At 46.0% G+C, this 12,565-nt stretch overlaps 1 long non-coding RNA gene across 1 annotated transcript; it reads right to left on the bottom strand.

Annotated features, from left to right (window-relative positions):
- Window positions 1-3,172: 3,172 nt before the first annotated feature.
- On the bottom strand, window positions 3,173-11,444 carry LOC132652450 (uncharacterized). Its single transcript, XR_009590033.1, has 3 exons — window positions 10,990-11,444; window positions 8,654-8,725; window positions 3,173-8,477 (listed from the first exon to the last, which is right to left on the bottom strand). It is a non-coding gene; the product is annotated as an uncharacterized LOC132652450 (long non-coding RNA).
- Between the last annotated feature and the right edge of the window lie 1,121 nt (window positions 11,445-12,565).

A 12,565-nucleotide genomic window follows, 5' to 3' on the forward strand; every position in this document is an offset into this window, starting at 1 on the left:
GTACAGTCAGTGTCATGCTCCCACGTGTGTCATCATATAACATGACACTGTTCGGCTTTGTCCTGGTCGGTAAACCAACAGCACTCCCTCCACTTTTCTGGGTGTGGCATGATGTACTGCAGGCAGAAATGCTTTTTGTTGCATTGTTCTCTCTCTTTCTTATTCCTCCTTTTTTCTTCTGTTGTTTTTTGTTTGTTTGTTTGTTTGTTTGTTTTTGTGATAGGGTCTCACTATGTAGCCCTGGCTAGCCTGAATTCAGTATACAGACCAGGCTGGCCTCAACACCACAGAAACCCACCAGCCTCTGCTTCCTGAGGGCCTTGCAGGAAACTCTTAATTCATGCTGCTGAGTAAAGAATTGGGAATGTAGCTTAGTGTTCTAGGCTGGGAATGTAGTGTTTGGCTAGCATGCGCAAGTCCCTGGGTTTGATCCCCAGTACTAAAGAAAGGAAGGTAGATTAAAAAAAGCAAACACATTAGTTGGGGAAAATCTCTGACTAGTTAACTTCATTAGTTTATTTCATTAGCTCACAAAATTTTTTTTCTAGCATTTTAATGAGTGCTGACACAATCAGTAATTCATTGTAGACTAGTGAATTAAAAAAACCAAATGAGCAAGGAGCTGGAGATGTGGCTAAATGGTAGAGCCTAGCATTTGCAAAGGCTTTGGTTCAGTTTCCAGCACTCCCCATTTCCCCCCCATGCCATCAGTGATACCTAATACTGATAAGTGTCCAGTTAAAGCCCTTGTTTGTAGTGGAAGTTTTGGTTTCTTTAAAAAACTCAGTTATGTTCGTAAACATGTTTTTGTTTTAATTCCAGGTGTGGGATATGGGGCTGCTTTAGTTTGTCCACAGCTGTTAACTATGATTGTCTCATGCTCTGAGAGGGGTGTGATCTTTGCCAGCTGCAGATAGTTTAATTCTGACTCTGAGAGGGTATAAATACCAGAGGCCAGAAAGGAACAGGTGCACTGGGAGGAAGATGGCAGCTGCAGCCCACCCTGCTGCTGAAGCTTCACCCTGCTGACGCCGACTACCAAATGCCTTGCTGTTGCATTTGCTATTGCTGGTTTGCTGGACTACTGGATATCCTGACTACCAAGATTGGACTTGCCCCAAGGAACTCAAGGAACTATGTCCTTAACCAGCAGGGAGTAGTTAAGAGACCTACATCCCTTCTCCCCACTATCCTTCTTTCTCTCCTACCTAGTGTTGGGGGGTTGGAAGGGAGGTAGAGGTATAAGAACCTAAATGAAGTAGATAAAAATATGCCAACACTCATTGATTTTTCCAGTCCTTCATCAGACAATCACTGAGCACATTATCTGTTCCAGGCTTCATGCCAGGGCTGGCTACAAGGGTGAGAAAAAATGGACCAGGCTGTGCCCTCATCCAGTAGGTACTTTTTGTCAGAAAGGGAGAGAACACTGATCTAGCAGATCTTGAATCTTTTTCTGCCAGGAGGCAAAGGGCACATGCGTGTCCATAGCCTAAGCATAGAACTTCAGAGCAAGGCTTTCTGATGTACAAAAGCTAGAGCCCATTACTAGACTAAGGTGCAGGGAGGTGACCCTGGACACAGTGGTGTTCTAGAAGGCAACATTGCTCACTCCTCCACTATAATCCATGGGACAGAATAGCTAAGCTTAAGGTCTAAGTTGGACCTCAGGTGATAATAGCCTTTCCAGCCGTTACTTCCCTGGTTGTCTACGGGTTGGCACAAGGTTGGGCTGACAGAAAGCAAAGCAGAGAGTATTCCACAAAGGCAAGATTGCACAGACGATCGTAACTAGCACAACCATCTCCAGAATGGCCCAGGGGACTGATTGCTCTCGTTTGGAAAAAGTCTCTTTTCTGCCAAAGGGGACAGGTAGCATTGGCCCTGGCATCTCCGGGAGGCTTGCTCCCTAGAGGGAATCAAGCTCCCTCCTCTCTGTATAGATCTGGCAATGACACACTGTTGTTGTTGAGCCAAAAAGCTGCAAATAAAAAGATTCAGTGATGCAGGTTCCAGAATGGAGCCGATCACAGGGTAGACTGTGCAGGGCCACCACTCATGGGTCTTTGTTCAAGCTCAGGGTCAGGCACCTGTGACTGTGTGAGCTGCTACTTCTGGAGAATCATTCAGAAAAAAACACTTTTTCTCCCACTAAGTTTCTGGCTACTGTTCCTCACATGGTTGATTTGCTGACTCTCTAAAACCTAGGACAAAGACATTCCCTGTTTCTCTCTCTTCTCCAGCCCTCCCCCCATTGTCTTCCCCCTCTCTGTGTGTGGCTTACTCCATGCTGAGTAAGTACTAGTCCACTGAGCTATATCTCCAACTTGAAGGTTGGGATTTTAAAAACCACCGTGCCGGAAGAGGTGCCTCAGCAATTAAGAACACATTCTGTCTTGCAGAGGGGCAGGGTTCAAGGCTCTTAAATAGCCCAGACTATCCTCAAACTTACTGTGTAGCAGAGAATAACTGTGAGCTCTAGAGCACTGGGGTTTCAGGCGTGTGCCACCACAGCAGACTCGGTGAGCCCAGAGCTTCCTGCACGCTAAGCAAGCATTCTAGCACCTGGGCTGCACCCCAGCCCCCATTACCCCCATTACTTATTATATATCTTTAACATTTATTTAAGCCACAGTTTGTTCTTTTCCAATAGTTATTGCTGAAGATGGCCTGGAATGTTGATCGGTTAGATTTTAACATGCAGATGTTGGACTGAAGGATGATGTAGGTTTGGAATTCACCACAGGTGCGATTCAGAGTAGTAGGACTAGATTGTCTGACCCCAAGATATGCAGCTGGAACAGAAATCACGTGAATATGGCTTGAGAGGGACAGGCCTGGGAGGAAGGAATTGATGAAGCTGTTTACAAAACATAGGAAAGTTAAATGAATGAATGAATGGGATTAATGATTATGGACTTGGAAATAGAGCTGAATGGTAGTGGGCATACCTATCACTTGTGAAGCCCTAGGTTTTATCTTTGTACTAAAAAGAAAAAATCAGAAATTAATAAATATGAGCTGGTACAGTGACACAAGCCTGCTCTCTCAACAGGTGGGAGGCAGAGGCAGGGCATCAATGTATTAATTACTATTTTCTTTCTTTCTTTCTTTTTTCTGTGATAAAATACCACGACCAAAGGCAACTTGAAGAGTTTATTTTAGTCTAACATTTCCAGAGGGCTGAATGTCCACAGTGGGGAAGGTGTGGCGGCAAGAGCAGGAAGCTGAGTTCCATACAGGAAAGTAGAGAGCCAAGAAGAAGTGGGATGAGGCCATTAGCCTCAAAGGCCATCCCCAGAGATATACTTTCATGAGCAAAGCTGCATCTCCTAAAGGTTCCGTAACTTCTCCAAACTTTACCAAATGGGGACATGAGCCTACGAGGAACATTTCTCATTTAAACCACTATAGTCAAGTTTTGAAGCCAGCCTGGTCTATATGTGCGGGTCCACAGTGAGACCAGTGCTATGAGTAAATCTATAACTAAGGGTTGCTGTAAGCCATAGAGAGAGGCAACAAAAGCAACGTTGGGAGCCACTTCTCTTGCTTCAACTTCTAATTTAGGGTACCCGAACATCTGGCTATTCCAGTTATCGTCTGTTTTGCCTGGTTAATCTTTTCATTTAAATTTGTCCTCAGTCAGGACCAGCAAAATGGCTAAGCAGGTAAAGGCAATTGCTGCCAAATCTGATGACCCACGTTTGACCCCCAGAACTTGCATGGTGGAAGGGGAGACTGATGCTTGCAAGTTTTCTTCTGACCTCTACATGTGTGCTTTGAGGGCATGTGCACACACACACACACACACACACACACGTATACATGTTGTAGAAAATTTGCTATTAATATTTACTATTATTATAATTATTGTAGCCATTATTAACTCACTATCATATCAACAGAAGACTCAGACACCCGTTAGATTTTTAATATGCCTATACACTGGAACTGGGCAGAAAGTAACCCCTAAGCTATCTGTACCTTCCAGCCCCACATCCCATGCCATTTGCTTTAATTATTTCTATCTGGGCTACTTCCCATCCACAATTCAAATAGAATAAATACTTGCACATGCGTTTCATTTGGACTACTTTCCTCCACACTGATCCTCAGAACAAGCTCCTCCCAGGCATGTGGTTCTTCTGTTCTTGAACCCATGGCCACTCCACCTTTTTCTTCTCTTCTCCTCACCCTCTCTTTTCTCCCTCCCGTGATCCTCTGTCCTCCAAGCTCTTGAACTTTAGCTCCACCTACCTCACGTCCGCCCTGTCCATATAAGCATTTATTGGCCAATCAGGGATAATTGGAGGCAAGGTAACACAGCATCACCTTGACATACTTGAGGGCTTGCTGGTAAAACAAAGCAATTAATTACATACAAAGCGCCAGATCATGCTGCAACACACACACACAAACACAAACACTTACACACATACAAAAGAAATAAACTGAAATACAAAATTGTCCTAATTTTAAAACATACATGTAATTTTTAGCCTTGTAGTTTTATTAAAGATTTGTTGAAGTTCTGTACGTTTTTTTGAAAGCCTTACTTCTTTCCTAACTTGAATAATTTCCTCCATCATAGCTAAGGCTAAAGGAATGTAGTTTGCTAGCCTGTTAAAAGAAGGCTTGTCTTCTCCAACGTCTACTTGTTAGACAAATCATTGATTCACCGGGACCAGCACTGGGCCCGAATGAGGTGGGCACAGCCAAAAGATGGAGGGAAGAGACAGAAAACCTCGTCTAAACCCTGGGCACAGCAGAAGTCTTTAGGAAGGAAAAGGTCAGGTTGAATTTTTTTATAGAGCATGTTAAAAAACACTGTAAGATTTATGACTATAATCTAATATAAATGTAAGTCACTTTGGAGATGGCCATCACAATGTATGCCACACAGGGAAGAAAAGTTCACCACTTTTGTAAATATGATGAGGTATTTGTAATTACGGAAGTTCATGGTGGTGCCATGCGTCAATTAATTTTGTATGTTATTATGTTGAAAGCTGTGAGAGAGAGCAAGGATTCTCTATAAAAGAACAACAGGTGTTTTTTTTGGGGGGTGGGGTGGGAGTTGTTTTGTTTTGTATTTTTGAGACCGGGTCTCACAAAACCTTGGCTGGCTTGGTGCTTGATATGTAGACCAGGCTAGCCTCAAGCTCACAGAGATCTACCTGCCTCTGCCTCTTGAGTTACTAGGACTAAAGATTTGTGCCACCATGCTGGGTGACCAACAATCAGGGCTTCTTTTGGTGTGACTTGCTTTGATGAGTAAAACCATTACTGTCATAACAAAATTGTTTGTTTGGCTCATGGCCCATCCATCACCGTGCTGCTCAGCTAGCAGAAAACAGAACAGCTTCACAGAGACATTTCTCTAACATGTTCTCTTCGGACCTGTCCTCCTTCCAGAGCCTAGCATTGAACGCAGTGTGCAAACCATGTTCCCCTACTCTTTCTTTAGTTTCTCACTTTCCCCAAGACCAGAACTGTCCAAACCTAGAGAACAAAACTTCACCAGTTATGTATTATTAGACCTTTTCCTTACCATGTCTAAGCTGATAATTCTTTTGTTTGTTTATGACAGTGTTTTCCTGCATATCCCTGGCTGTCCTGGAAGCAGGCTGGCCTCAAACTCAGAGATCTGCCTGCCTCTGTCTCCTGAGTGTTGAGACTAAAAACGTGTGCTACCGTTGCCTAGCAGGAGTTGGTAATTCCTAAAAGCATGCCTTTTGTCTGTAGCCTTGCTTGGAGTTTCCTGTAGTTCTTTCAGGTACAAATGATCCTGGAAGGTGGGGACAGCAACCAGCTCCAGCTTACATTTCATTGACCAGAGCTTTTGAGAAGACCTATGTGTGTATCTCAGTGTGGGGCAGAAGAGTTTATGTGTGCTTCCCATCTGATCATATAGAATGCTAAACATCCAGGCACTCAAAGGTCAAGACTAATCAAAATAAATTTGGCTGGATAGTGAATAGTGAGTAAAACTGGTGTTAAACAAAACAAAACAAAACAAAACAAAACACTGAGTGAGTAGTGGTGAGGTGTGTTACTGCCATAATTTGAACATGAAACTCAAAGTGTGGCCATAGAACCTATAGTTCATGACCTTTGAAACCTCTCTTTGGAGTACATCGCTCAATAGATAACCCTTTTTACATTTATCCACTTATTTTGTTGTGTGTGTCTATGTGCGTGTGTGCCAAGCTCTATATATGGAGGACAACTTGTGGGAGCAGGCGCTCCCCTCCCACTCTGTGAAGCTGAGATTGAACTCAGGTGCTGAGGCAAGTGTCTTTCCCCGCTGGCACATCTTTCTGGCCCTCAGCAGATTAAACAAAACAGCAAAGCCCCGTTTCCTTGTGAGTGCATATAAAAGGGAGGTGGTGGCGATGATGATGAAGATGATGGGGGAGGGTGGACCCCAGAGCTGTGTGTGTGCTAGGCGAGCAGTCTACTACTGAGTTACATCTCCATTACTTTTCATCTTAAATTCTAGTTTGTCTGATATTGCTAGCACTCCCTTAGATTTCCTTCTTTCTTCTCTCTTTTTAGGTAGTCGCTGAGGAGAAAGTTAAACTTTGTTTATTTACAACTTTGTTTTAAAATGAACCTGAGCCTCACATAGTTTTAATTACTGTATGTTTGAATGTCTTCGGGCTATTTATTTATTTATTTATTTACTATGCATTGGTGTTTTGCTCGAATGTGTGTCTTTGTAAAGGTGTCAGATCCCCTGGGGCTGCAGTGACAGGCAGGTGTGAGCTGTTATGTAGGTGCTGGGATTTGAACCTGGGTCCTCTGGAAGAGCAGCCAGCGCTCTACCTGCTGGGCCATCTCTCCAATCCTCTCTCTTATCCCGTTTTCTTTCTGCTGGTCCCTTCTTTCCAGCTTTCTGCTGAAGACTTGAGAGAGATGCTTGTACTGATAGTGTTCACCCGGCTCTTGCTCAGGTGAAAAAAACTGTGGCACAAGTGTGTACCTAAGTGGACAGTGGCTGGCTGTGGTGGCACACCTTTAATCCCAGCACTCAGGAAGCAGAGGCAGGTGGATCTCTATGAGGTCAAGGCTAGCCTGGTCTACAAAGCAAGTTCCAGGACAGCCAGAACTACATAGTGAGACCCTGTCTCAATAAAGCAACCAAACGAACAAACAAACAAGCAGAGAATGAGGGCCTAGGTAACATGTCTGCCATGCATGTGAGTCTGAATCCCATCCACATAGAAAGCTGGTGGTTGGTCTATAATCCCAGAGCTGGGCAGGGGGAATAGCCCTGGATCTCACTGGCCAGCCAGCCTCGCCAAACCTGCGAGTCCCAGTACCACTGAAGACCTTATCTCAAAGCTGTGCAGCACAATAAAGGAAGACAGCCAGCAACCTCCAGCCTCCACATGTTCATGCACACACGTGGACACACCTGAAGGGGCACATTCAACACCCCTCCCCCCGACACACAGAGTGGGAACAGGCCGGAGCCGGCCACTCTTGCATCTCTCCTGCTTTGCCTGAGTGAAGTCCTGGGAGTTACAAGCAGGCAGATTCCAGTTCTTTGTTTGTTATCAGTGTTTTTCCCTGGCCTGCCCCAAAGGAGCAAAGGTCATGGAGATGAAGGAGAAGGTGGTTGAACCTTTCAGTTGACAAAAGTCAGCCTTGAATTTTAAAAGAAAGATTTGGAGTGTGTGTATCTGTGTGTTTAGGTCAAATGTGTGCCAGAAGAGGGTGTTGGGGGAATGCAACCACTCAGAGTTACGGGTGATTTTAAGGGACCAGACATGGGTACTGGAAACCACACTTGGGCTCCAGAGAAGCCATATTCTCTTAATCACAGAGCTGTCTCTCCAGCCCTTCAACCTTAAATTTTGATAATTCTTTCATTCTTCCTTCTTTCTGCTTTTTCCCCACTAAGGTGATAACAAAGGCTGGGGTGGGGTTCTTCAAGAGAATTAATAAGCAGTGCTGTAGGGAGATTCCTCTGGATTTGTTTGTTCATTCATTCACTATTTTAATGCCTGGTTTCGGATACATCAATAAATAAACCCTCATAAGGCTGACAGTCTCTGGGGGGGGTGGGGGATGATGACGAATGATAAATATGAATCAATTTAAAGGGTCCATCAAAAAAAAGGAGGTGAGAGCTAAGCAAAGGCAGCCTGGGGAAGAGCTTCCAGGTAGAAACGGAGCAAATGCCCTAAGATGGGCCTGCCTGCAGCGCACCAGAGCCAGCAGCAAAGCCTGGGACACAGGAGATGGAGGAAGGACACAGACCATGTTACCTGTCCTTGAGGGAATGTAGCTTAGTCAAGTGGAAATGCTGCTGCAGGGCTTCAGGGGGTGACTTGACAGGCTCATTCTGGCTGTGGAGAACTGGGGGTCTGAGGACAGGCTATGGGGAGCAAGGGTAGATGTGAGGAGACCCTTCGGGGAAGTGTTACAGTATGTGGGTTCTAGATATCCGGAAGAGTTGGCCAAATTTCCTGCCAGATTAGAAAGGCAAGAGAAAGAAGTGTCAGTGATGACTCCAAGATGCTTTTCGTGAGCCCACAGTAACAATGTGGGTAACATGGGTCAGGGGGGATATTGGTTGGTTGTCTTGGACATAGAGAGTTCAAGGTATACTCTGGATAAATGAGTTGTATACATAGTCACCCACCTTTTTATTCTCTTGACTCTGTTCTTTCCTCAGACTCCAAGGTAGCCAAGAAAAAAGCCTAGAATCCAAATCCTGTAATGTGAAGACCCACTATATAATATATATAATACACACATATAATTTATAATATATATAATATAACACACACACACACACACACACACATACACATATATATATATATACTTTTTTGGGTTTTCAAGACAGGGTGTTTCTGTGTAGCCTTTGCTGTCCTGGACTCACTTTGTAGACCAGGCTGGCCTCGAACACAGAGATCTGCCTGCCTCTGCCTCCCAGAATGCTGGGATTACAGTGGAGCACTACCGTGCCAGGCTGAAGACCCACTTTAAACTAAGCTTGGTTGGCCAGGCTGGGTCAACCAAGAGGCTGCCCAGGCCACTCATCTTGTGCTCCAAACTTTGTCTGTCCCTCCATGCGGGTGGGCCAGTCCTCGTTAAGTGCGAGAAGGCCCAGTGCTCACTTCTAACCTTTTTGTATAGCACAGTACTTTGACTCAGATGTGCCATATGCCTGGAATCCAATGACTCAGGAAACTGGAGGATTTTAAGTCAGAGGCTAGCCTGGGAAATTGGACAGACCATGTTCCAAAAAACTAAATACAAAAAGGAAGGACTAGGGATATAGCTTAATGGCAAGGCACAGGCTTCCTCCTCCCCACCAGGCTCCCAAGTTAAAAAAAAAAAAAAAAGCTTTTGTAAAATATAAAATCAGAGATTGTGACTTGGTTGGTAATCACGGACTCCTAGGGTAGGAAAATCTGTCAAGTTTGGAAATTCAGACCGCTGTGCACACTTCCACCAGGGGGCAGTGTTGGGCAGAGAGGAGCTATGTGTGATGATATTGAAGGGCCTCACGGCGGCAGGCCTCTTTAGACCTCTCCAGAGCCTTACAGCTCAGTGTCAGGGGAGGAGTAGGCTGTGGCCACGGATCCCTTGTCCAGTTTCAGCGTAGGAGGCAGAGGAAGGCCTTCGTGTGCAAGTCCCTCAGAGAGTGAGACCCTGAGGGAATTGCATTGCTGGGTGGGCACAGCCAAGCAGCGCACTCCAAGGCTCAGATCCCGGCCCTTTCCCATGTGGCCCCGCTCAAAGGAGTGCAAAGCATATCTCGGTGTTTACGAGTGACCGACCAGTGTGTGTAAAGACAGCAACTATGGCTTCCTCCTCCTGCATGTTCATAGACTGAGTCTGCAACCCTAGAGAAGCCCTTTCTTCCTCTGCAGTATGTAACAGACACACAGGTTCCGGGTTGCCAAGGTTTATTAAACTCCCATCTGATTCTGGCTTTTCTGTACGAGTGTCGGTCCTTTCATTATTCCCTTATTCATTCCTGCTCAGAGTTCCAGGACCCAACTGCTGGGGTCTCAGCCTTCCAGAACATCTCTGAGCTGCCTGCCTCCCCTGAGGGGGGTACTGAATAAAAGCACTGGGCGTCTTTATGAACTCAAATGGCTTTGTATGTGGCCGAAGACTTCTCTGTTGGGTCAGCCCACAATAAAGCAGGTCAGCAGGAAACCCCATTCCTTACAGTGTCTGGCCCATGCCTCCAGATGTGTGTGGACTCTGAAAGAACCTGGGCTTGAGCATGAGAACATCCCAAGGCTCCGTGGGATGTTAGGGGCAGACGGATACAGGACTGCACAGGTTGTATTTTCTGTATTCTGTTACTGATAGATGTATGGTCAAAACCAGCAGGTCTCTGGAAATCTGGTTAGAAGAGGGGCTTCTGTATCAGTCAGGACGGAAGTGGTTCTTATCCAAGCTAGAGTACACCCAGCTTATCTAGAGTCAGCATCAAAGCCCACACGAACATTGCCAATGCTGGCTGCACTAGGGTCTGCTCAGAATGATCCACACCCCACTCTGATGACTGTGCATAGGACGCTGAGAAACTGCAAGTGGAGTGGGAGGGGCAAAAAAAACCCAAAACAAACAAACAAACAAAAAAAAAAACAAAAACAGTAGCTTGTGACCCAAGATGGCTTTGCTCAGGCCAAGCTGCAACCTCCATTCTCCTCCTGCAGCTCTAGCCCCCTATGTTGTTCCAGGAGTTTGGAGCTCTATTAGAGCAGGCTTCCTTTACCACAGTGGTTCTCAGCCTTCCTACTGCTGTGGCCCTTTAATACGGTTCCTCCTGTTGTGGTGACCCACACCACACAATTATTCTCATTGCTACTTTATAACTGTAATTTTGCTGTAATGAATCGTAATGTAAATACCTGATATGCAGGAGAGCTGGCGGGCTGAACACCCAGCTGCCATCCAGCTGCTACCCAGGCCCAGATCCGGGGCTTTGAGGTGGCCTGCCCCAACACCTACCTATGAACTGCTGGAGCTTGTGAAGGGGCAGGTCCTTTGGAACCAAAGCTACAGGATCTCCATGACACAGGCAACAACAGAGGAGTCCCAGGAGGATCCAGTATTGATGGTGTAGCAGAAGCCGGAGGCCTCGAACCAGACCAATGACTCATCGCAAGGAACATTTGCAAGTAACGATGAGTGGTCAAAAGGGTGTACTGTGGGACACGCCAGGACACATTGCAGCCTCCATGGGGAGATTCTGTTTCCTTTTTTGGGGGGGAAGTTGCAAGGGCAGAGGTTAGATATGGAGGAATGAGAAAATGGGTAGGGTTGGGAGGCATGATGTGAAATTCACAAAGGATCAATGAAGGGTTTAAAAAATAATTTTGTAAAAGATACTATGAACTAATCAAATGAAACCAACACCAGATACTCAGGGATAGGCCCAAAGTTGTAAGTAACTCCTAAAAACACTCTCACCAAATAGGGCTTTCCTTCCCAACCCGGAACAGGAAGCCTGCATGCCCTTCCCCCCTCCCCCCCCCCCCAGGGCCAGAACGCTGCTGCAGAGGGGCTGACCAGGGTCTCGTCACAGCTCTAGCGATCCCAGACACCCACCGCTGGCCTGGGATGTGAAAGCGCTGGAATGAGGCGCAACCAGCCACCTCTGCCGCTTGCATCAGAACAGCAAGCTTCCCCAGAAATGTTCAACTTTGTCGTGTTTGTTCCCCAGGTGACACCACACAGCCCAGTCCTGACTGTACGGCAGAACAGGAGAATCGCTAGCTTAAGCCTTTATCGTAGAAGTGAGCAAGTACGAATGCTTCGGATGATAAACCAATCGTCTTATGTTTTTTTCTCCCTCTCACATTTTTGTTATAAGATACATTTTGAGGGCTGGAGATGGCTCAGAAGTTAAAAGTCCTTACTATTTTCTTTCCTTCCTTCCTTCCTTCCTTCCTTCCTTCCTTCCTTCCTTCCTTCCTTCCTTCCTTCCTTCCTTCCTTCCTTTCTGAAGGTATTAACTTCATTTTTTTATTCACCTTACATCCTTGCTGTAGCCCCACCCCTTCTCTCCTCCATCCACCTCTCCTTTTCCTCATCAAAGGGGAGCTCCCTCCTACCCACCCCAGCTCATCAAGTCACATCAGGACTGAGCATGTCCTCTTCCCCTGTGGCCTGGCAAGGCAGTCCCACCAGGGCAACGGATCAAAAGCTGTTGAGTTCATGTCCGACACAGTTCTCCATTTCCTGTACTAGAGGAGCCACATGAAGCCTAAGCTGCCCATCTGCTACATCTCTGTAGTGGGCCTAGGTCCAGTTCCTGCATGGTCCTTGGTAGATGCTTCAGTTTTAGAGGGGCCCTGGTTAATTGGCTCTGTTGGTCTTCTTGTGGGGCTCCTGTCACCTCCAGGTCCTTTTCTCTTTCTTCCCACTTATCCAAAGAGGATAAGTTACAGAGGATTCAAGGGAGGATGCATAAATCTCACTCAGAAGGGGAGATAAAATAGACAGAGGTAGTGGCTGAAGAGAGGGAACAAGGTAGGAGAGGGGGCAGAGAGAGTTAGGAGGGTGGAGATCAGACCTAGGGAAG

The sequence above is a fragment of the Meriones unguiculatus genome, chromosome 2, assembly GCF_030254825.1.
Source record: "Meriones unguiculatus strain TT.TT164.6M chromosome 2, Bangor_MerUng_6.1, whole genome shotgun sequence".
Taxonomy (NCBI): Eukaryota; Metazoa; Chordata; class Mammalia; order Rodentia; family Muridae; genus Meriones; species Meriones unguiculatus.